Below are 23,443 nucleotides of genomic sequence, written 5' to 3' on the forward strand. Positions count from 1 at the left end.
TGGTTCTTTTTCCTGAAACAAACCTTTTGGTATATCAGTTCACTGAAGTCCTTCTTTTAATATGTAGCTAGAAAAATAATTAGCTACATTTTTAAACATGTAATTTCTAAGCAAATATTGGCAACTTTTAATAGCTCAGTAAAGCAGGACTTTTTCTGTTAGTGTTCAGTGAAGTACTGTGCAATCATTTGCTGGGAAGCGGAGGGTGTATTGAGTACATGCATCAGGAAAGTTCAGCCCAAATCAAAGCCAGAAAGAGATTCTTCCACAAATGACTGGATTGCACCCAAAGTGGGTGGTTGGTGCTCTCCATCCCAGTCTGGCCTAACTGGGAAGTGGCAGGTTCTGCTTCCTTGGGGATATCGGGCAGTGTCAGGCTGGCACAAGATCACCTCGCCCGATTGTTCCAACCTCTGTTTGTGGAACTGCATGTGCTACATCTTGATAGGAAGCCTGGAGGATGTTTGTTATTCTCCTTGGGATGGCAGAATATTTCAAGGTATTCCAGAGTGAACCTGCTGTCAGATGCTTTTCTTGATCTGTGTGATTTATCTTCTGTTCAGTTACATCTCTTACGGTAAATCTGGTGAATAACTAAGATGTTCTTTCCCCTTCAACGTTTTCCTTCATTCTGTTCAGGATGGAAACAGATGGCCAAGGGACTGCTAAAAAGCACAACTTACCTCAGGCACTTTGGCTCGTATTTTCTCCTATCAAGCCGTTTTCTTATTGTTCTGATGGCTTTTCCTCAGCATCTCCTTGGCCAAAGGGTTTAACTGTGTCAGTCATGCCAGGCTTTTAACATTTAAACAGCTAGTATTTAAGTTAAGGGTCTTTTTACACTCCCAGCTTCTCTCTCCATTTTTCACTATTTTGTTTGAAACAGCGATGAACTATTTCAGCAGAAATGCTGAGCCAAATTCTTTACTGATATAAAACAGAGTTGGGGAACTTTATAATGGCAAAGACCTGGATCATTTGATCTTACCTGTCTGTGCAGAAACCACAGGCTTTTTAAAAGTGAACTGGGAAATGAGGTCCAGGAGAGGCTGATGTGTTGTTACAGTCACACACAAAGTTGGTACTATAGTAAAGAACAAAACCAATGTGTGTGCCCTCTCCTGCCTCCTGTGATGCTTACAAGATGATAACTGAACTCTGCAGTTTCTTCAGCTAAGGAAAGTCTCAAAGACCATTCTGGGTAGAGTAATGCCTCACAGGGCAGCAGCAGAGATTGTTTTCCCTGTTTTATGCAGACTTAAGATGTGAAGGTCTTGATCTGTTCTTTCTCACTTTGACTTTTATTTGTAAACTGGGGTGGCTGATCAGTAATGAGACCAAAGTGGAACCCAGGGGCATGCTGATGTGGTGCAGAGGAACAGAGTGCATCCTTACCATACATTTCTCATTAGCCTGGTTACACATCTGCAGAGAGGTGACAGTGTAGGAGGGTGGCTCCCTGTGAGCTCAGTCTCTTCAGCCCTGGCAGTCCATGATCTTGTTCTTGCAGTGCCCCTCCTGGAGAAGCTCTCCAGAGCAGCAAAGGGAACTGGGAGAACAAAGTTGCCAACTACCAGGACTTCAGTGCTCAAAACTTGTAGATAGAGGGTTTGCACATCTCCTGCATCCCTTCTGGTTGAGCTGTGGGTTGCTGAGGTGCTGCTCGTGTGTGTCTCATTCTGCTAAGTCAGTCCTCATATTGTTTTCCAGAAAGCATTACAGAATGGAGTTTACAGGTAGGCATGGTTTGCTTTTCTTGTGTGCTGTGGTTTGTCCCTCTCCCCTTCTTCCATCCAGCCATTTACACAGTATTATTCATTAGAAACTTGAGCATCTCCATCCTGAGGAAAGGGAAAAAAAGCAGCTTCTATTGAGCCAAAACTTACTCATCCTATCCTGTTTTTCTGCCTTCTAAGAAAAATGTATATGGTCTAATCATAATTCCCAAGTGACCCATAAGCTGGGTCTAGCTGTGGTAATCAGAGCCTTGTGCTGGAGGCTGTCTGTCAGAGAGGGTTCTTAGAACAATTGATGCAGCAGACATCTGTCTCAGCTGAACTCTGCTTGTACCTCTTGGAAGAAAGTGAGCCTTCATTTGTATACATAGCATGGGAACAGGAGACACTCCACGATTCCGGTGCCATCTTTCTCTAATGAGCTATCATGATATTTCATTAATATAACATGCACACTTTCAACTGTCACATATCTGCAGAAGGTGCTGCTTTAGCAGCTGGAGGAAAAAATGCTTCACTGCACAGGATGCAGTTCTTGAGCAGTTCATGGGTCTGGGGCTGAGTGGCAAGTGGGGATAAATTAGTGAGGGACAAAAAGATTTTTTGCTGGTGTAATTAGGGCTGTTTAAAATTTAAAGCTATAAAACCCCTGTCCGCTCATCTTTCAGAGAGATCTTTTGTGATGGTTTTGGAAACAAGTCATACTCAAACCCTTCCACAAAGATGATACTTCTGGCATTACAGCGTTTCCAATAAATATCAAGCCCTTGAGTCAAACACCCGGAGGCCATCATGAGATTGAAGAGCACACAAACAGAGGATTGTTCAGATTTGCTGATGCTGCTGGCATTGCCAAGGGGGCATTTCGTTGTTCTTTGCTCATGTGATTGAAAGTAATGAGAAAATTCAGAATGAGACAAATTAGGAGGCAGCTCCTATGAAAGGACCTTCCCCAGCGCCGCTGAGCAGAGTTCACATGTGGCCACAATGGGGCCTGTCACCAGATGGGCAAATGCATCCTAAATACTTGATAGGAGTAGTAAGGGGATGTAAGGTGATACTGGAGGAACTGGGGGGGAGGGGGGAGGGGAGAGAAGAAAAGGTTATTTTGAAAAACTGGAGCCCCCCAGTTACCTTTATGATTTAAATATCAAAGTCCCAATTGTATAAGCATGAATTGCCTATTTTTCTCAATAAATTATCCCCACACTCAGCTCACTCATGTGCCAGTGAATTGAAAAGTGCATCATCCTGTGCAGCCAGATAATGTTTCCCACCTCCAAATATATTACACTATTTAAATGAGACAGCATTTTTGTGAACAATGTGTGTATCAATATAAAATGAATCATATTCTTCTGGAGCCTTTATTTAACACCTCCTTTGCTCAGCTTTTGAAGTATATCTTTGTCTATTCTTAGTAGCCGGTCCTTTTATACGAAGAGTCCTTTTACTGTATCAATAAAATAGTTCAAATATCTGTCTAAAGACCTTCAGTATATCAGAAAATCAGGTGTATGAAACATCAGATTTCCTTTTTTGAAGACAATAGAACTCTCTTCTGGACTAAAAAGAGAAGGTTGGAAAAACTCTGCTAGAAACCGTTATGGTTCCATTTCCAAGTGGGTATATACCAAAGTACTATTGCTCTCATTCTGTGGGTGAATGACCTGTTATAAATACTTACGTATGAATACAGCAGCTGATGTGCGCTCAGAGGTGACCAGCTGGAGCTGACACCAAAGGTTTTGGGGACTGGAATGTGTTGGGTGCCCCTTGGCCTCACAGTGTGGGGGAGGTGGCAGGACTTGATGGTAAGGTGGACACGTGTATGTGCTGGAGGGGCTGCTGTGATTCTGAAGTGGAAAGGTTGGACTTTGGTTCCTCATGCACTTGGAGGGGGCAGGTGGCTATGTACTTCTTCCTGCATAAAGCATCTGCAATGTGATGCCATGTCTGTGTTGGCATGAAAGTGTTAAACTGATTCTTTTCAGTAGTAAAGTAATAGTGTTCTCTCCTTGGAGTTTCTTCTCGTAATACAAATGTAACATTACTCTCTGCCCTTTAAATCCAGGGCTGCTCAGGTCCTACTGAGGTGTTCTGTGCACTTAAAAATAGATTGAATCCAAAGTTAGGTGCATGGCTCACACATCTCTGACTCCTTTTCCTTGTTTTGTTTTCAGTGTTGTTTTTTTTCCAGTCTGACTGATTTCAGTGCCCTGTTCTTATCATAACATACATGGTGTGAGGTTCGGGCACAGCAACCTGAATATTTCAAACTTCAGTCTGGTTCCCTTGTTTTGCCCTTCTCAGCCATGGCACTGGAGCCTGGTAGCCATGGCAACTCCCTTATCTGTGTTGAGAAATAAACATTAAAAATTGCTTTTTTTTACTATTTATATATAAAAATGCAGAAGCAAATAAAACCTGCAGTATATGACTCACTTCATATTTTAAAGTCTCTACTACTTCTGTTAAATGTGGAACCAAATCATCTGAGAAAATGAAAACAAACTCTGCTCCTTTTCCAGGGATTCCACTGGCAACGTGCACGGAAAGGCTTGGGCTGCATTCAGACAGAGAAACCTCTTGGTTTCTGTCCCCCAAAGAGGTGAGAGTGACTCCCAGAGAGCCTCAGCTGGGGTGTGGGCTGGATGTGAGTGACAGAGACACTCCAAAAGAGCCAGATCTGGCAGAAAGCTTAGACTGAACTTTGCTGGTTTTCATGTCCTTGTTAATCAGACTTTATCCCACAGAGGGGCCTGTGTTTTCCATACCTCTGTATCAACTCTCCTCTTTAGAATAGGCTGAGCAATGCACCTGCTCTCAGTTCATTGAACATAAACCTTTCTCAGATGGAATTGCTGCAGGTCTAGAAATCTCCGTTTAATTACTGCACCTCAGTATCTTGAGACTAGGGTGTAATTCAGTGACTCCTTGTAAAGCAAATCAGTGTTTTCATTTCAATTCCCACATTGAAGACCCTGCAAATGGCTTATTAAAGGTTTTCTTTACATTCATTATATGAGATATGGCTGCACAAGTGTATCCAGCTTTTACTGCCTGAGTGCCACAGATGTATTTTAAAGATGATGTGCCATCAGTTCCTCGTATTGCCACATACTCTAAAGACCACTGGGATCAGCTACTGGGAAAGTGACTCAGTCTCAAGGAATATCTCCTCTAAGATCTACATTTATTTTCCAGTAACTAGGCTCCAGCTGTTGCAAGACTTGTCTGCCTGTTCTACATAAGGATCTTTCTAGCATGTCTTTCAGGCTAATTCATTCTTTCCTCCACCTACCTAGCTAGGGTGGTATGTGCTTCTGGGAGAGGTAGTATCTTTTATTGGACCAGCTGGTATAATTGCTGGGAAAAGACACAAGTTTTTGGCTGCTACCACATCTATCCGTTTCTCACTATTTGCTGAGTGTGTTCTTTTAATTTCATGAATATCAGCTTCCATGAGAAAAATGGAAAGCAGAGGTTTTCATTGATGACATATGAATGGCTGGAGTTGGCAATATTGTATTTTAAATGCAGACAATATGCTGCTTCATTTTACATGTCTGAGGTTGTTTCTCTTTGCGGGTTGGATGAATGCAGCTCCTAGGATTTCAGTGAAAACGTTTTTGCATGTGAATTCTTTGAGTATATGCCAACATAGGATTAAAATGCTCTCGTTTACAACATTCCTACTCAACCTTATTTGCTAGAACAGTCACACAGAGCAAATACAAAAAGAATCATGTGGGCTCAATAGGAAGAAAATGATGTGAAAATGTTTCTATTCACAGAAATACTTGTTTTGGAGTAGCTCTATTTCAGTCTCACTTCTGTGTTCTGTACACGATAATGTGTGCATTTATTTTCCAGTAGGGCTCCTCCACGTGCTGTTCCATTGCTCACTGTCACTCCTTCTATATCTCTGATTCACTAATAAACTATTTTTTATTCTTCTCTTCCTCTGCCTGCATTTCCAGCCTTGCTGAGTGGTTGCAGCTTTGCTCTCTCTCTGCAGCATGTGTTGGTGAGCAGCGGTTTCTGCTGTGCTCTTTTTAGGTTTCCTTTTTAGTTGTCGACATTGTTTTGAGTGGCAGAGTGGCTCTGGAGCTCACTCCATGGCCATCCCTCTTTCAACAGGCAGTGCTCCAAATTAGGGACCCTGCTATCCAACTGGGACAATTTCTAGGTGTGATGTTGAAGGATAAATTGGGAGCATCTGTTATGCCAGAAATCGGCTGGCTGTATATAGTCTGATTAAGCAAAGGGGGCTCAGGAACTTGTGGAATTGCCTGAGAATTGCAAGGAAAGGCAAGCAGCAGTATCCACATTTATATATGTGCGTTTAGACACAGACACCTTTGCAAATATGTGAACTTAACGAGGTGTTTGAATTGGTTTTGGCCTGTTGTGTATGAAGGGAGAAACAAGCCACAGAAAAGTACCTGTTGGCTTTTGTACTGTTTTAGTAATTGTCTGCTGTTTAAAAAAGAGCAGGTTTCTGTTTGAGCAGCAAGAACTTCCCAGCAAACATGGATTTCATTCTCAGAGCAGTGTCAAGACCTGTTCCACAGGCTGTGGCACAGTCCAGGGAAATGGGCAGCCTTTGGCATCAGAGCTCAGGAGTGCAACCCAAGCACTGACCCAGAACCTAGCACTTGTCCAGTTTGCTCTGTCTGAACGTGACCCTTGGCCTCTGAAAACTTCTACTTCAGCTCAAGGTGTTGCTGCTTTATTTGAGCTTCTTCCTTCGGGCAGATGGGAGTTTACATTTCTCTGCAGAGATCCCTGATGTGAGTGAGAGCTCAGACGAGCTGCAGAAGGCTCAGCACTGCTCACAGCAGTTGTGTGTTAAAAACTGTGCAGAGAGAGGAAAAATTGCTGTGATTCTGTCAAAGCTTCTTTGGCAGTTCTGGAAAAATCTTTGCTCTTCCTGAGCAGCATCTCAGGTCCATTCTCCCAGGGCAGAAGTGCAAAGATGGAAATTCTTGCTTAAACCTCACTCACTTCTTATGAGTACCTTGTCCCTGATATGTGCGATTTCATGCCCTTATGTGGAATCTGCTTGTCACTGATGCTGACGGATGCAGGATAAAGTGCACTTTCCTTTGACTGTGCCAAGTGGCTATGCAGCAGCGTGCTGCTGGAAAAGCTAGTGATGGATTCTGTGCAGAGCCAGGGTTGTCTGAGGGAGAGCTGTTCTTGGAAGTATCAGTTTAAGGGTGTGTGTACTGCTGCCGTAGTGTGCCATTAGGGATGTGATAGTGGAGCAATACTGAGTGAGGTGGACATGCTGAGCCTGTTCCTCCTGTCTGCTTGGGGTTTTTAAGTCCAGAGTGCTTGTTTAAATGATCTCTGTTGTAAATGGGACTACACATATTTAGTTGCCGAGTTCAGTGGCTCTGCAGTCAGGTCTGACGTCAGGGCACACAGGTTTTAGCTGTAGCAGCTAATCCTTGCTACTGAATAATGGGTGACTTTATATAGCAAATATGTTACAATGTCTGAGGTCAGTGGTTGAGAATGAGGAGCCAGAAAGAAGTTTTGTCACGTTTCAATACTTGCTGTAACAAGCCAAGCAGCGAGAGCCAAATCTGAGCACCCGTTACAGATCATGTACCTCAGCACTCAGTCTGGTGTGAGAGTTACTGGTGTCAAAGTTCACAGTAAAAGGACCTCTAGGGAGCAGGCAGATAAAGGAATTCGGCCAGTAGATGTTGCCCTTCCATTTCTGGTTTTAAATAATATGTTCACTTACTTCTGTAGTCTTCTAGTAATGGCTATTCTTTTCCTTTAATAATTTTCCTATTTGCCACAGTGCTGCTGTTTCCAGCCTGAAGATTGCAGACAGATGGGTGCAGGCAGTATTCAACCTTTACCTTAGTTTGAAATGTCATGGGAAAAACAATCCCTGTTTCTGTGTGCTGGTTTTCACATATGCAGTTGCGGATGCTGGGTGCCAAGAGTGCAAAGGATCTACAGTAACTAACTAGGTCGCTCTTGAAATGTTGTCATATGTTAGAGTTTTGGCCTTTCTCTTTGGTGAGGCTGCAGAAAGTTCTTTGGGTGTAAGCTTTGACTGTACTTAAAGCATGTTATGAATATCTGCCTGCCTGCTTCCTTACTCTGCCTTCTCAATCTTCCTACTTGTACAAAACACTTGTGTGCTTTCATGGGCTGGCAGTTCCAGTGAGCTAATGGATGGAGGAATTGCTTGTGCAGGGCTTTGACAGATGAGGGCTGCCTGCCTACTGCAGGGTATCACTCTTGGGGAAACTAAGGCACGTCCAGGCCCTGCTTTACCGCCCTCATCTCCTTGTAAATGCTTCTCTGCCAGTGGTATAGGCTAAAAGACTGAAGGGTGTGTGGTAGGAGTTTAAGATGCAATAACTGAACCTTACGGGCAAGGAGCTGAGGGAGATTGGCTGGTGCAGCAGGAAAGGTCTGTACTGCTTTACTTACCTATCATGTTCTGCAACTCCCACAGATTTATTAAAACAGGCAAGGCAAAGTTGTTCCAGGAACCAAGTTACGAGTATCTCATGTGGCTTTGTCTTGGCAGCATCTGTCAGGGGTCAGTCAGTGGTGAGAGGCACTGTTGTTGTCGCTGCAAGATGCTCTGCAACTGCATCTTCAGGAGTTCATGTCCGCAGTCGTGACCCGCAGGTCTTCCTGTGGCTCTCTGAGCAGAATAACCTTGAAATTAGAAGACTGTGGGCACTGCTTTCAGCTATTGGTTTGGAGAAAAAACATTTTTGAAATAGTTTTCATCATGGTCCATTCCAACCCCAATCAATCACATTTAATTATCTGCCCAGGGCACAGGGTATCCATCAAACTGATCAATACAATGAACATGCAGATTGTATCATCTGTACCGTCTGTTCTTGGCACTCATGCTATGGGGCTCGACTGTAGATATGTTGATTAGCAGATACGCTGATCACTCATGAAAATTCATTTCCAAAATGAATTTGGATTTGGAATGAACATGGGTTTTTTCCACTTCAGGCAAAGGGAGCCTGAAATCTTGATTACATATAATTATTTATACTCATATTTAGGCCATTTTATATACCCCCAAGGTACTGTAAACTGGTATGAGTTTAAATATGAGGTTAGGTCTGAAATGTTTAAGCATTTCACTCACTTATTGGGTACTTGGAAGAGGAGACAGGATGAGAGTTTTTCTTTCTTTTTTATTAGCTTTAACATATAAGCTGATTTAGATGTCCTTTTCTATTTTATTTTCTCTTTGGAGGTCTGACTTCATCTGAATCAGATATAACCCAGCTGTTTCTCCCAGGCTTTTCCTAGAAGGTGCACTTCTCAGTGGTGGTTAAGGAACATACTCTGAGGGGTGTCTGCTCTCCACAGTTCGAAGTTAATGGGAACTCTGCCTGTTATATCCCAAAAGTCAGTTGTTGTTCTGTGCTTGAAATCCCAGTATGTGAGGCTGCCTTGTGTCTCAGCTTGTGTGGCTGGGAATATCCCTTTCCATCCTTACTGCAGTATGTCAGAGGGAGGCACATCTCTTGTCCCCAGTTGTACTGTTATGTTGGAGGTAACAAGGGTCCTCGCTATGGGCTTTCAAAAGCCTTTGCAACACCAGTCACTTGGCATGCAAAGGACATTTTTGCAATGTTTAGGAATGTCAGACTGTAGCATGTGCCAATGCAGCTCAGCCAAAACTGTCGCCTGGTGTTTCCACAACAACATGGCCTGCCCAGAGTTCAGTGTCTGCCATCAAAATGCCTTGGGACTACCGATGGCTCAGTGTTCCTTCAAGTCTCAGTTTTTCCATGTAAACCCAGACAGGCCTGGGTGCTAAACCCAGGTTTCTGTTAGTGAAATTTAAGCAATAACAGTGTTTTAAACTACATCTTGAAAAACAAACAAACAAAATCCCCAAGCACTTCGCTTTCTACTGAGGCCAAATTTGCAGGATTTTACATACCATAGAAGAGAGATTGATTTATTTTTTTTACCCCCTAATGCATGTCTGGGAACCTCTTTTCCAGAAAATCCTGTTTGAAATTCCTTATATGTGTCTCCAGCTGTCATTCACACTGAATGGCAGCAGGGGCTGGCCTTGCTCCAGTTTTTAAGTGCATTTATTGTAGAGACCAGTAAGTATTCAAGGGTGTATTGGCAACCTGGAAACATGCTGAGGTCCTGGACCTGATGGTGACCCCACTACAGGTTGACCCACCTGCAATCTCTTGATGTTTACTGTTTGCTTTAGACTGATCCTACCTTATGGTCAGTCTCTGCCTCTCCACATACATGATTCTCAAAGCACTCAAGTTCCAGCCCTGCCTTTAAGTCTGTGGGGAGCAGTGAAACTTGTTTGGGTGCAGCAGAGGCAGAAGGATCTGGCGGTGTGCTACATACTGGTGATAAGGACCTATTCTCCAATAGTCTGTATTCTTCTTTCCTTTTTAACAGATTAGTGTTTATTTGATCTTCCCTTGGGTGTGTTGTCCTCTTTTAATTGCAGGTTTTTTGAGTATTCATACCCCTTTGCTTAGCTCTTAGTTTTGCTAATAAGTTCCTGATGTATGCCAAGATAATGAAGATGATTAATGAAATTGTTACACTCCCAGATTCTTGTTCTAACTCGCTGTCTTTAACTGGTTTCAAACTTGGCTTCTGCACTGTTACCTGCACTCAGCCCTTGGGTTCTAGCCACAGAAGCAGGAAAATGGGAACATGCTTTGTTGTCTTCAGAGACTGTCATGCAAGAATCCACTGGAAAGTTAAGCAGTGAGGAGGCTGGCAGCGAGCAGCTGGTGATTCAGTCATGAGCTTTACTGGACCTCCCAGGGAGGTGACACAGGTACTAAGAGCTCACTTGCGCATTTGGCAAAAGGCATGTTCCTCCTGTGCCAGACTGCAGTTATCCCACATGCCATAAAACAGGATGGGCAAAGCTGGTGAAAGAATACATATTAGTACAAAGTGGTTCAGGGGGAATTAATAGATCTCATAATCTGTTATACTGCTTGTTTTTCTAAGTACTTGTACTCTTCCTTCAAGACTAACATACAGCAGTTAAGCTCATTAAAAACACTTTCAGTGGTAAACATTCACCATTTTTCATTTCCTTTGCAAACAGCACTGATCTGATAAGTGTGTTTCCTTTTCCAGAGCTGTGAATATTTCTTTGTAGAAGAAAGTTTGCTATCATAAAAGCACGCTTAGTAGTGTGTGTGATTCTCTTCCCTCTGACAAGTATTTTGCTTCTCACTATTACTTTTTTTTATCAAAGATCTGCCCTGTACAGGAATTTCAGATGTGGAAAGAAAAGATCTCCTCACGATGATACCATACCCACTGCGTGCCTTGAAAAACAATAAATAGTGCTGGGACACTGCTCAGATAGTATATGTACTGGGGACCACATCCAGTTTGCTTCTACTAGCTTTAACAAAAAAGTATGGCAATGTAAAGCAGATTCATCTTTTTCTGGAAATTTGCATGGATTGCAGTGAGGTTTTAAAATCCTGCCTGGGTTTGAGTTGGCTGTTTTCTCCTTGGGATCCTTTTTCAGGAATGGTCTGAAACAGCATGATGCGAAGCTGGGAATCACCAGAGTTTCACTTCTGCGTTTCCTTTCTGAGCCACTCTTTGCATTCTTTCATGCTTGTGTGAATCCTTCCTTGAGAAGAGCAAAAGACATGGTGAGGAGGAAGGGGCACACAGCAGATGATTTGGCCATAGGACAGTGGTGTCCAGCAGCTCTGGGAGCTGGTTAGTCGATGTAGGTGTAGCACAGTGCTGTGTGTGCCGCTGCCCACCCAGCCTTGTGCTTTCTGCAGTGTGGAGGCTGTTGCAGAATCTTTTCCTTACTGTTTTTGCCTTGGTTGATGCTTCTAGAAGACTTCAAGTGCACTGGAAGTACAAATCTTAAAGCTTATGTCTCACTGTAAAGCTTGACATATTCCAGCCCCATACAAACTTTTCTTGCACACTGTTCAGTGACCCCACTTATTATCTGCTTTGTAACAGAGCTGGAGAAGAGTCCAGGCACTCAAACTGAAGGAGATTTATGTTTCTCTAGCTTCGAAACGTGCTGAGATCCCTTTGCCAGCAAGGATGTGTTGTGCTGCTGCCTGATCCAGAGCTGTTCCTGGGGCCAAATGCGCCCTTAGAAACACCTTGTGTATGAATGATAAAACCAGAATTATTAGTTCTGCTCTTGTTTGAAGAAGCTAACTTTTTCTATAACAAAAACCATGCACTGTAGAGCTAAATGCTACTTTTATTTTCAACTCTGGAATGTTTGAAGCTTGTGATTGGAAATGCAATAAGCTCACCATGGTTTATGGGCGCATCTTGCATACGCATCATCCTTCTACAAACAAATCAGTTGTTATGATAAGGAAAGGATTTTACAGCCACAGCCAAGACATCTTTCCCAGAGTAGCTCTGAAGTACAAACTCTTGACATTGATCTGAAGTGTGAAGAACTTGTGTTCGGTTCCTGCTATTCCGCAGCTTTCTTCTATGACTTTTGGCAAGTCAATTAATCTCTTGATTCCTCCCTTTAATATCTGTAAAATTGCTATGAATGTATTTTCTACCTTACAACAGTATTGTGGGGATCAATGTGTCTGGAGGGTATTGCACCGCACAGTAGTGATTAGATGCTGTGTTAAGCAGGGTCAGGCACGTTGTTCAACTGCGGGCACACAGAGGAGCTCCCTGGGTGCATGATCTGAATTCTGCTGTTTTCTCTTGAGAAGGGAGCGGCAGTGTGGGCTCTCTCCGTCTGTCTGCACTAGGTTGAACCTGTTTCTAGGACGTGTTATTTCTCAACTACTGTGCGCTAAGTCTGCATGTAAGAGGGTATCCTCTCGCCTAATTGCAAAACTGCTTAAAAACACTCCAGACAGCTGGTTTCTAAACCATCCTGCTGGTGTGCTTGCAACATCCTCTTCTCTGTTTCCTCTGGAAACTCACTAACACTCAAATCAAAGAATTAATGCCAGTGATTTACCATTTAGGTATGTAAAGATTACCCATGTCTGCAGGAGTAGCCTGCAGTTCATTAGCTGGGCCAAGTATATTTAATGCTGCCTCCTATCACTGCTGATGTCACAGCTTAGCCTAACTATGTGCAATTTTTTATTTAGATTTTTTTTTTTTTCCTAGCTAACATTGCTTTTAGTCCAAAATCTGTTGTTACTAACTCAGCACTAGCATTATGGCTGAAAACCTCCCATGTATGTAGGGAGGACAAAAGGAGAAAGCTGTTTGTTGGGAAAAGTGGGGGGTGGCTGTTCCGTGGCTTTCCACACAGCTCATGTTTGTGTTAAGTACTGTGGGCAGAAAGAGATTCTGCTGAAAGCCTATAAATCCTGCATGCACAGGTGTTCAGGTGCCTTATCTCCCCCTTGAGGATTTAACCACAGGCTGTTGATGGTCTCCTTAAATGCAAACTCGGATAGGTTCAGTTTCAGCACTAACAGCAGGGATTTCAGCACGTGAAGAAATGTTCAGTATCTGTAGATCTTGCTTTAGAAATGAAATCTTTTGCTTCTTGGAGAAATAGAAACCTTATTGCTTCTGCAGCCAGAGTATGCTCAGACTGGGGAAAGGGTGCCTCATTTGGAGCTGATGGAGATGTGTAAATGAAATGTGAATCCAAATGATTACCAACCAAATTTGTTGGCTAATCCTGCCCTTTAGGGCTGGATAGGATGGGTCCTCTGGTGGGGTTAGTGACTTCCCAAGTGCAGCTCTTGCCTGCATTAGGAGAAAGGTGCCTCTGGTTCTTCTAGGTTTCAGCTAGGAAGGAGGACCAGTTCAGAAGCAGAGCAGGAGACTCCATAAATCTTGTTTGGCAAATTCTGCTTAGAGCATGTTCTGAATCTCCCTCCAAATACTCCTGTGTAAACCTATTGGCTAATTCCCTTCTGCGGCCATATGTAGTCTCTTACTTCTGATTCTAATAATGTATTTACTTTCTCAGTAACCGCGTAGGGATTTGAGAGTTCAAGACTCGTTTTCAGAAGGGATTCTTCAGGCCACGTTTGGGTCTCCAAAGTGAGTTATTTTCAGTGATGTAGCAGCACTATGATTGCGTGAACACATTCAAGATGCTCAGGTTGACTGTGACCCTGGTGGATTGGCCATGTTAAATGCTAAAAGTGTTTCTGGCTTTCAGCATGAGTCTCCAGGGAGTTACCTGCCTCTTACTGCACTAGGCACTGAATATGCAATCAAGTGAAGAAGTATGTCCTGTCCTGGTGTGAAGGACATGCGGAGAAGGGCACAGGGTGTATGGGGGTGTTTGGAGTTAATGACAAGACTCTTACAGTTGTGAGATGCTCATGGCTGAGACTAACACATAATAGCGATAATTGTTTCTGCCCACATCTGCTGTTTTCTAGGCAGTGAGAAGCACTTCTTGCCATCCTGCCATGGTAATTTCTGGATCCCTAATAAAAAGCTAAAAGGAGCAAATTTGTAGCTTTTGCCAATCAGGAAATAATTGGTTGTGGTAAATAATAAATAATTTTGCATTTGTGAGTTTGGTTGCCAGCCAGGTAGACACACTCTTCCTCTTGCCTTACAGCCAGTCCCATGCTTGTCTTGCTCCTGAAAGGGCTTGGATCACTGGGGCTTGCAAGAGTAGCCTCTCCTTTCAGGCCAAGGCAGAGGGCTCTGGCTGGCTTCTTTCTTTGCATCTAACTGCATGTAAGTGCAAAGAGCTGATGTAAACCATCTTGCAGCCAGCCTTTCTCCTGCTCTTGCAAATGTTTAAATTGTTCTATTTGAATGTTGAAAAAGCTATCATACTGTTTCAGGGGCGCCTGGGCTTTGCTTTGTGTCCCCTGTGGCAGCCAGCTCTAGCTCAGGCTTCAGAACTTTCCTTACTCCAGGGCAAGATTCAAAATTCTTAGAGATGTGTGACCCTGTGTCCAAAGCCAGGAAACTGCAGTTGAGCCAAAACTGTTGGCATCACTGCTGAGAGTTAATAAATACATTCATTCCTGTAGTACATTTTTATTGGCATGAGCGAGGCTTAATACATACCACCTTGTTTTTCTTTAGCCTGAACAAGGAAAGTTGTGCAAGTTGGACTTAGCAGTGATTAAGAGACGTGAGTTGGACTGATAAGATCATAAATATTATGACCACCATGTGTCATTATATCATTGTATCTGAGCTCCTGTGCAGCACAGCCTGTAGAGCTTCATCCTTTATCCTACTTAAGCTAATACATTTTGTTAAGAGTGAGACTTTTCTGGAGACTACCAGTCACTCCTTTCTGGGTTTGAGTTCTTGTGGACACGCTGCAGAATCACAAGCAGCTGGCCTGTATCAGAGTTTCTAGACAACTTCTGTTTAGTTCCAGAGGTGGTGTTTCTGACACTTCTGCAGAAGACATGCAGAAGTAGTTAAAATTGCCTATGAATTGTCCTTCAGGAATTCCTTGGGGTGTGCTGCTTGTGTATGGATTGCCTCCTTCCAAGAGCTCATCTCCAGCCCCTTATCTCCTCACCTATCTCTCCCTCTGTGTGCCTCCTCTGCCCTCTCTCAAATATGCCTGAGCTGGGATACTGGGAGCTCTTTGGGTTGATGCTTTGGGCTATTTTGGGTGTTTCCATCAGTTTCACAGATGGCTGGGGCAGTGGCTGTGACCAGCACCTTGCAGAAGCACCACTGCAGCCCCAGCTACCAAAACATGCATGGATGTCCAACACAGTCCTCAAGGTGGGTCAATGGGGTGCTCGTGCACAAACTGACTGGGGCTCACCCATGGAATATTTGAGTCCTGAAGCATAAATTCCCTGGGCATTCATGCATGTACTAATTGGGTGCTCATGCATGAAATACATCCCTCCAGCATAAGTTATTTGGGTGCTCATGCATGAGACACTGGAGTGCTCAAGCATGACCTAATAGGGCATTCCAGCATATACTGGTTAGGCAGCTGTGTATAAACTGATTGGGTGCTCATGCATGTACCAGTTGGGCACCCATGCATGAACTGATCATGTGCTCATACATGAATTAACTGTGCACATATGAATACATTAATGAGCAGTTCATGCACAGCCTGATCAGGCACTTGTGTGTTAATGGGGTGCTCATGCATGATGTACTGTAGCATTCCTGCATAAACTGCCTGGATGCGCATGGGTGAAGTCATTTGGCACTCATGCATGAGCTGATGGGGTGCTTGTGTGTATTCTTCTGGCACTCATGCATGAACTAATTGGGTGCTCTTGTGTAAATACCATAAACCCTGCAGTTTATGCCCGATACTCCCATTCTTGTGCCTTCCAAAACCTTCAGCAGTTTGGGTGGTTTGGAATGGAGTTTTAATTGCACAATTTAGCCCTAGAGCTGAGTGGGGCAGTAATTATAAACAGATGGGACAAAAGAAGAGCTCCTTCTCTTGCAGAGATTAATGACCATCAGTTATATATTCTGTGCCATCCTAGAACATCCTCCCAGCTCACACAGTTGCTGTTCCTGTCCTTGCCCTTTGTAAACACTAAATTCCCTAGTTTCAGGTCACTCTGCTGCTCTCCCCAAGCTTCTTTGCTTCCTTCATAGCCTGCAGTTTCAGAGCTCACGTTCATTGCTCTCTTTACAGAGAGCAACTTCAATAACTGAGCTGTACCTGTTTCTTTCCCCTTGTGTCCTTGGGTCTTTCCTAAGTAGCGGATGTGTCTCTGTGCTGACTGAAAATTGCTTCTTTTAATCATGAACTGATGCTCAGCTGTTGAGGCCTCATCCCCTAAAGGAATACTCATCTATAAAGGGAATCAACACCCCTGAGACAAGTCAACCCAGCACTTATTTTTAGCATGAAACATCAACAATGAAAAATCGGTGGAATTAGATGATGTTCTTAGCAGTGCCCTGCCTCAGGACCACAACCACAGCTAGGATGAAGTTGAAGTACCGGTTGCAATGCAAGCTGTCACAGTAAATGCGTGCTAAATGTGTCATGTAAGTGCACACATGCAATACGCATGACTATGGCTCAGGCTGCCATCACCAGATGGCACTGTTACACCCGCCCCGTTCTTCCATCCTTTGTGGTGTTGCTGTAGGATGGGATGCTCTTTAGGGAGAGCTAACGATCAGCAAAAGAGCTGCTGTTCCCTTAATTTCTCTAAGTGGATTCAGTTCATGTGATAGAGAGCTCCCTGGGGACAGGCAGTCGCGCTTGAGGTTTTCTGCAGCCTCTTTGTGATCATTTCTCTCTATAGACTGAGTTGTAGTGTAACCAAAATCAAGTCAGACTAAAAACCCAACCAGCCAGCCCCCCTCCCCAGACGTGATGGCACCACTTTCTTTCCTAAAGACAAACTGATCTGTGGATCACTGGGTGTGAGGGGGAGCTGGTTTGTCTACTTACTCATACAGGCCAGGCATGTGTACGTGCAGGTTGGTTACCAGGTGTATGTTACCTGCACAGCCACGTAACTGTAGTTCTGTTGCTGGACGCAAGGTTTTATTTTTGATTTCCAGGGGCTATAACTGAGGTTTTGCAACCACACATGAATACAATTCCTGCTGAAGTCAATAGGTAGGTTTTGTGTAGAAAACGTTGAAGAAATCAGCTTGGTGGGTGGCATGCGTCCAACTTCGTATTTTATTGGCCTTAAACAAGCAGTGCTGCCCTGCTGGTCGCTATTGCCTATTTCCAAGTGGCTGATATTGTGGTTTTGAGGTTTCAGGCAGGAGCCTGTTTGGAAATAAAGCACAAATGAGATACATCAGCCGTCTACAGCCTCTTGTCCTGAGCTCGTGTGGTGCAATTTCAGCAGTCCAGACCTATAAAGGTTTTACAGAGGCATAAAGTAGGAAGTAATAGACCAGCTCCACCCAGGACCTTCCACACCAGAAACACAAGGGTTGGATGCTTCAAGCAGGCTCGTTGCTGCATTTGGAAAGTAGATGGGAAGGTGGCAGCTGCAGTATAACTCTGTGCAGCAACTGGGTGAGACCTGGAGCCCAGTTTGGCTTCCTGGGGCTACTGGGGCTTGATACACTGCTGGCTGTGAGGGGCAAACTGCAGGGAGGATCTGGCTGCCTTGGTTAGCACAAGGATGGAGCCTTGGCTGTCCCATGTCTGAGATCTTCCCCTCTCTTTGGTTGTTCATTCTTGCCAGCTGCTTCAAGAAAGGCAGCGTCCATGTGCTGGCCTCTTTTATCAGCCGCATGTTCTTCCAGATTCAAGTGACATGTAATCATGGCCTCTTAGTCTGTGTGATTCTCCTTGTCAAAATCAAAACCCTTGATTGTGTCCAAGGCTGAGCCTCGTTACACTTCATCTTTTGGATGGATGCTGCACTGCAAGTATCAGTACATGACTTGTGTGTACGGTGAAGTACATGGAGTAAAATGTGTCAGGGCAAAGCTTCCTTGCTTTTTGTAAAGGGAATTCATGGAGTCCCTTCCAGGCTTCTGCAGTGACTCATTGGGAAACTTCAGGCAAGTGTGTTGGTTTATGCAGGTATAAATACATGTTTCCATGTTCAGTTTATGTGATGAACAAACTCTCACTAGAGAAGGACCCCGGCTTCTGTTTCAGACTCTGCCATTGATCACCACGTCATCTCAGCATGTCGGACCTCAGTTTATGGATTGATAAAAGGGAGATAAAAATATTACCCCCCTAGCAGGTGCATTTTGGAATTAATTACTAGTTGTAAAGCACCTTTAGACTCATCACTGTGAGATAAGTTACCCTGGCAAGTGGGGTGATTCATTCTGGTCCTCTGCAGTGCCCTAAACTGTGGCCTGGATTCTGCACTGTGGAAGGGACTGTTGGTGGAGCTGCAGTGTGAAGGTGGGCAGATGCCTTCACCTTGCCTCTCACCTTGGGAGGTGCTATCCCCTTCTCCAGCTGCATCGCCTGCTGTGTAGGACCAGACTCTTCAGTTATACATGGCATCGTGTGGAGGGGCAAACCTCTGAGCTCAGCTGAGCAGCTGGTACCCTAGTACCAACAGAGGGCATCTGTGTGCTCTGCAGGGCTGGAGCCTCGGTGTCTACCAGCTTGCTGTCAGGTAACTGGAGAAATAGTTGAGCAAAGTCGTTGCTTTCATTAGGTAAATATAAAATATGGAGCAGCCCTTCCCACATTTGTTGCTCCCTGCTCAGATTATTCATTTCCACACCATTAAAACGCGAATGTAATTGCTGCCCTTTAAACTAATTCATGTAAAAACTTTTTCTCCAACCACTGTGTAGTCTTTTAATGAAAGCTGGGGCTGAGCAGACCAAGGATGGAAATTAAAGCATTACCGAAGTGCTCCACTCAGAGCTGCATTCCTGAGGTATCTTATCTGATCCTGTACAATTGCCACAGGCCTTTCGGGCTGGATCCTGCTCTGCTCTATGCTGAGCTGAGGCAGCAGCTCCCTGAGCAGAGGTGGTGGCTTTCACCACTGTAAGGCTGGTGCAAGTGAGGAGACAGTTGGACCTGCTGCCTCCTTTCTGGCAGGAATGAACTGCACCACTTGAAGAGCAGCCTTAATTGCTGCTTGAATCAGTTAGGCCATCTTTAATCAAATCCTCCTCCCCCCTGCTTTGACATGTGATTTTTATCTTTTTGCCTGTCAACACTATTTAGTTATATTAATGGCTTTCCTGGCATGAGCCAACAAGGTTTTTAATCTGTTTGATTTTTGGTAATTCTTTCTCTTACACTAGGAATAACCCCATCGTATTTGCATACCAGAACTACCCCAATTTTGCCCCAAGCTTGCACAGTGAAAAGGAGTTATTCACACAAGTTATCCCTGGCGTGCCTGCAGGGACTGATGCTAAGCTTCAGCTGACTTACAGCAGTGTGAACTCTGAAAGCTGTGTCCCCAGGACTTGTCCCTGAGAGGATGTCTTATGGCCAGAGGGAAGTCAAAAGGGCAAGAACTAGTGGGTGGCCCCACTTCCTTCTTCACCGCTGAGCAGCAGGACAGTGATCATCCTTACTCAGAGCGAAGTGTAAAGTTACAACCAAGGCCAGAGTAAGTTATTACGCAGCACTAATAAGCCTATAATGATGTGTCCATCTGCATTTCCAAATAGGAATTTAACATGAAGCTAAACCAATTAAAGTAGCTGGAGCTCTGGAGCTGCTGTTGAGGAGTGACAGTAATGCCGTGTGGGAGCGGATGCTCCCAGACCACTTGGGCACGAGTGAGAGGAGATAACAGAAACCAGGAGTGAAAAAAGACACAGTGTGGCTGATCCTTCTGCTGATGCGGCGTTGTTTTGCACCGTGTACTTTCTCGTGCTTTATGGAGTTTAATTTTAAGCATCTCGGTTGATGGGGCTTCTATAGTTTCCCTCGGGAACTTGTTCCTTAGCCTACCCTAAATTTCCCTTCATCTTTATCTTAGATCTTCCCTTTTTAAATCACACTAATGAAGTGAAATACTCCTTTCCCTTTTCTCTGTCTTTCTTATGATATTAAAATATATTCTTCCACACCTGGGTTGGCAGGGAAGGATTCAAATTCATTCCACAGCCATGCTGGAGCACTGAAGCAATGCTTAACTATGGGAAAGGCTTTGTAATAAAGCCCCTGCAACTGCGGCCAGTTGTAGACTCAGATATGGACTTGCCTTTGTAGGTCTCATCTTTGCTGTTAGCGTTCCTCTCATCTTTGTGTTTCAGTATATCCTGTGTATAGTAGAAGAGCAGGAAAATACGTATTCTCCAGAATTTAGAAGCATCACAGGAGCACTGAGAGCAGGGTGGGTTCTGCCAGGACTGTGCTGACAGTGCACAAGCAGATAGGACTTCATAACCAACCAGCACAGGGAACCTCCAGAAATGGGGCTTAGAAAACAACATGCCAGTGGGTGTTAGCCTCTTCTAATGGACATCTGCTTCTCTGTTAGATATTGATTTTACCGGAACTGCACACAAAAAGGGAGGTTTTCTTCTGATCTTCTGGGCTACCCAAAAAAAAAAAAATTGAAACAAAAAGAAATCCAATTGATTGAAACCAAAGTGGTTTCTTCTGTGACAGCTTAAAGAGACAAAATGTTTCATTTCCAAGCTTTTTAATATTTTTAGTAAAAATGAACTAAGTATTGACCTGGATAGTTTCTTTTCCTATACTTTCTACCACTCTGGAAATGCCTTATACAAGCATTTGCTGAAAAGTTACACACAATGTTTCAGAATGAGCTGACCAGATTGAGAAAACAAAAAGCCACACTTCATTTGTCCTTCTCTGATTTTAATAAAAACTTAAATTGAGGTTTTTATTTGCATAGAGATAAAAGACTCAAAGGAATGTTGGTTTTAACATTGCATTTATGCATCTTTCTTTCAAAACATCTCAGAGTGGAAGGGAAACAATGTAGGGAATAAAAGAGAACAAAGGCTCAATGCAGAAATGAGCATGATGACAGTGCAGTGAGGCACTTTATGACCAGAATTGTTCAAACAGCTGGAGATTGTATTACACCGTTTATCATGTTTAAATCTGTGTCAAAATGACATATATTGTGGAAGTTTTTGTGTGAGATTGTGAAGTAGGTATTATATGAAGAAGTCAGCCATATGTTAGAATATCCTTCTGGGGACCAGAAATCTAGCTGAGACTAAAGGGAAGGGTGAGTTCAGTAAAGAAGTCATCTTCTCTTGAGACAGAGGTGGTGATATGGGCTGCATACAAAATACTTGTGTGGTTTCCAGAGCTCCAGGAATCCTATGCTTTATTTGACTTTTTCCCCCCAATTTTCATCTCTTTGTAGAATATCTTTGGGTTTGAGGTATGTTTTCCCTTAATATTTTATTTTATTCTATCTTGGGGGGTGCAAATCAGTTCCTTTTCCCATTTTCTTCAGCCTGTGCCAGTCCCGCGTGCACATTACCTGTGGCTGCCTGCCTGGGCCTCACATGTGGTGGTTCAGTTTTCCCTAACTCAGAGAGACTTAGTCTTGTCACCATGTTCTGCTTGTGAATGCTTCTAAAATCTGCAAGTCAGCAGTAGCGTGGGCCTGGCAGAGCCCCCCAGCAGATGGACAGATTGAGTTTCACCCACTAAATGTGTTTCAAACTGCGAGAATTCAAGCAGCTCTCAGTTTCTGTGGTCATTTGTGCTAATAAAGTTTGACAGACTGAATGGTAATGGAAAGTAAACAGGAGAGGGGGTGCTAACAAGGTCATAATGAAGCTCACATTTAAATTGAATTGAATTGACTATATGAACACTCATGAGAAACTTTGTCTTTCTCCTCTAGGCTGTTGTGCAGCATGGGGTAGCAAATGGGCAGTTTGTGAGTGGCAGATAAAAGGAAGCTATAGCTATTCTGCAAGGACAAATTATAGCTAGCTTGTAAAGGAAACTGAAGCTAGAAAGGAGGGAAGCAGGGCAGGATGCCTCTTCACAGGAGGCCACCGGTGACAGCAGCTCACTCTTGCCCTCTCGTTGCTGTGACTCCCAGCTAACCACACTTAACGTCTCCAGTGTAATTCCCATTGGTTTCAATGGCACAAGCCTGCAGGGAAACGCTGATCTGGGGTCAGATTTTACCAGATGTGAACACTCTCAAGTCCTCTTAAATCCGATTTTGAGCTCGGGACTGCTTCACTTCTTGCAGGAGGGGGCTCATCCCAGAGCACGTTGACTCCAAATCCTTTAATGAAGTCTGTGAATTGCCGTGGTGAATCTTTTAATTTACTCTATTTTAAATAATGGCTGGGTACAGACAAACGAGTTACTTGCATTCTCCCGCGCGTGCATACAATGACTATGTCATAGCCGAGGAATTGGGCTGACTTATCCAGAGCTGTTGGCTCTTTCTTTCCAGGCGTGCTTTCCTAATTCCAGATGGATAAGAAAACAGTGGTGTGCAAGGAACCATCCCCCTCCTTCCCCTCCTCTCAACTTTGGCATAGTTGTGTTTATTGCCTGTGACTGAGGGAGTTTCAATATCCTTGCAAAGTTCTGTCTGAGGCGAGCAGAGCATTATTGGTGCAAAACCCTCTGTAACCATCAGATGCTTTTCCGTGACTCAAAACCATTTCAGGCTCTTTTGTAATAAATGTAAATGGCAAACCAGAGGTCAGGGATGGTCTCAAGGGCAAAGGCTTGTGTCTAATCTTTGTTTTCTCTTTATGAGCTGCTGTAACAACTTTGAAGGTATGAAAGAAATCAGCAGAAATGTGAGACGAGGCAGTCCTATTAGGAAACTGGTACATAGCTCCTCAGACTGTTCCTTGACCTCCTTTGAAACAGCTATGGGGCCAGGATCCTCAGATGGTGCAGAAGCATGAATGTTGCTGCGGGTTCACTTCAGCAGGGATTTAGTGTTTCTGTTCAGTGATAGCTTCCTTCCCCCTCCACAAGATGTTGCAGCAGACATTTTCAGCCATTTTAATCTTGATTTTAAGATAATGCTTTTCTTTATGTATTTTTAAAATGCCTGTAGAGATGACAAATTGCTTGAGCTTAGTGTTCCTGGATGTCTTCAGGAAATGGAGCCAGTTTGTAAGATAAAGGGTTTGGTCTTGCAGGCATCTTTAAAGCCAATCCTCCTAAGTCTCCTTAGGTATCTGTGTAGATAAGGGCAATTTGGGGTTGAACTCTTGGTTCGGATTATGTTCTTACCTTTACAGAAACAGGGTCTTCACCATTTAAAGATGTTTTGATGCTGTTTGCAAGTGTGGAGGGGTAACAGTGCCAGTTTATTGGTCTGAATGCTCAAGTG

General features: G+C 43.8%; 1 long non-coding RNA gene across 1 annotated transcript in view; it reads left to right on the top strand.

Annotated features, from left to right (window-relative positions):
• Window positions 1-11,008: 11,008 nt before the first annotated feature.
• Window positions 11,009-23,443, top strand: part of LOC133270303 (uncharacterized) — a 45,652-nt gene continuing 33,217 nt past the window's right edge. Inside the window, exon 1 of the long non-coding RNA XR_009743726.1 lies at window positions 11,009-11,123. This is a non-coding gene — a long non-coding RNA (uncharacterized LOC133270303). The remainder of the gene's footprint in view (window positions 11,124-23,443) is intronic.

The sequence above is a fragment of the Pezoporus flaviventris genome, unplaced genomic scaffold, assembly GCF_033815535.1.
Source record: "Pezoporus flaviventris isolate CSIRO_AGI_PZ_B2104156 unplaced genomic scaffold, CSIRO_AGI_Pfla_v1 ptg000020l, whole genome shotgun sequence".
In the NCBI taxonomy this organism is placed as follows: Eukaryota; Metazoa; Chordata; class Aves; order Psittaciformes; family Psittacidae; genus Pezoporus; species Pezoporus flaviventris.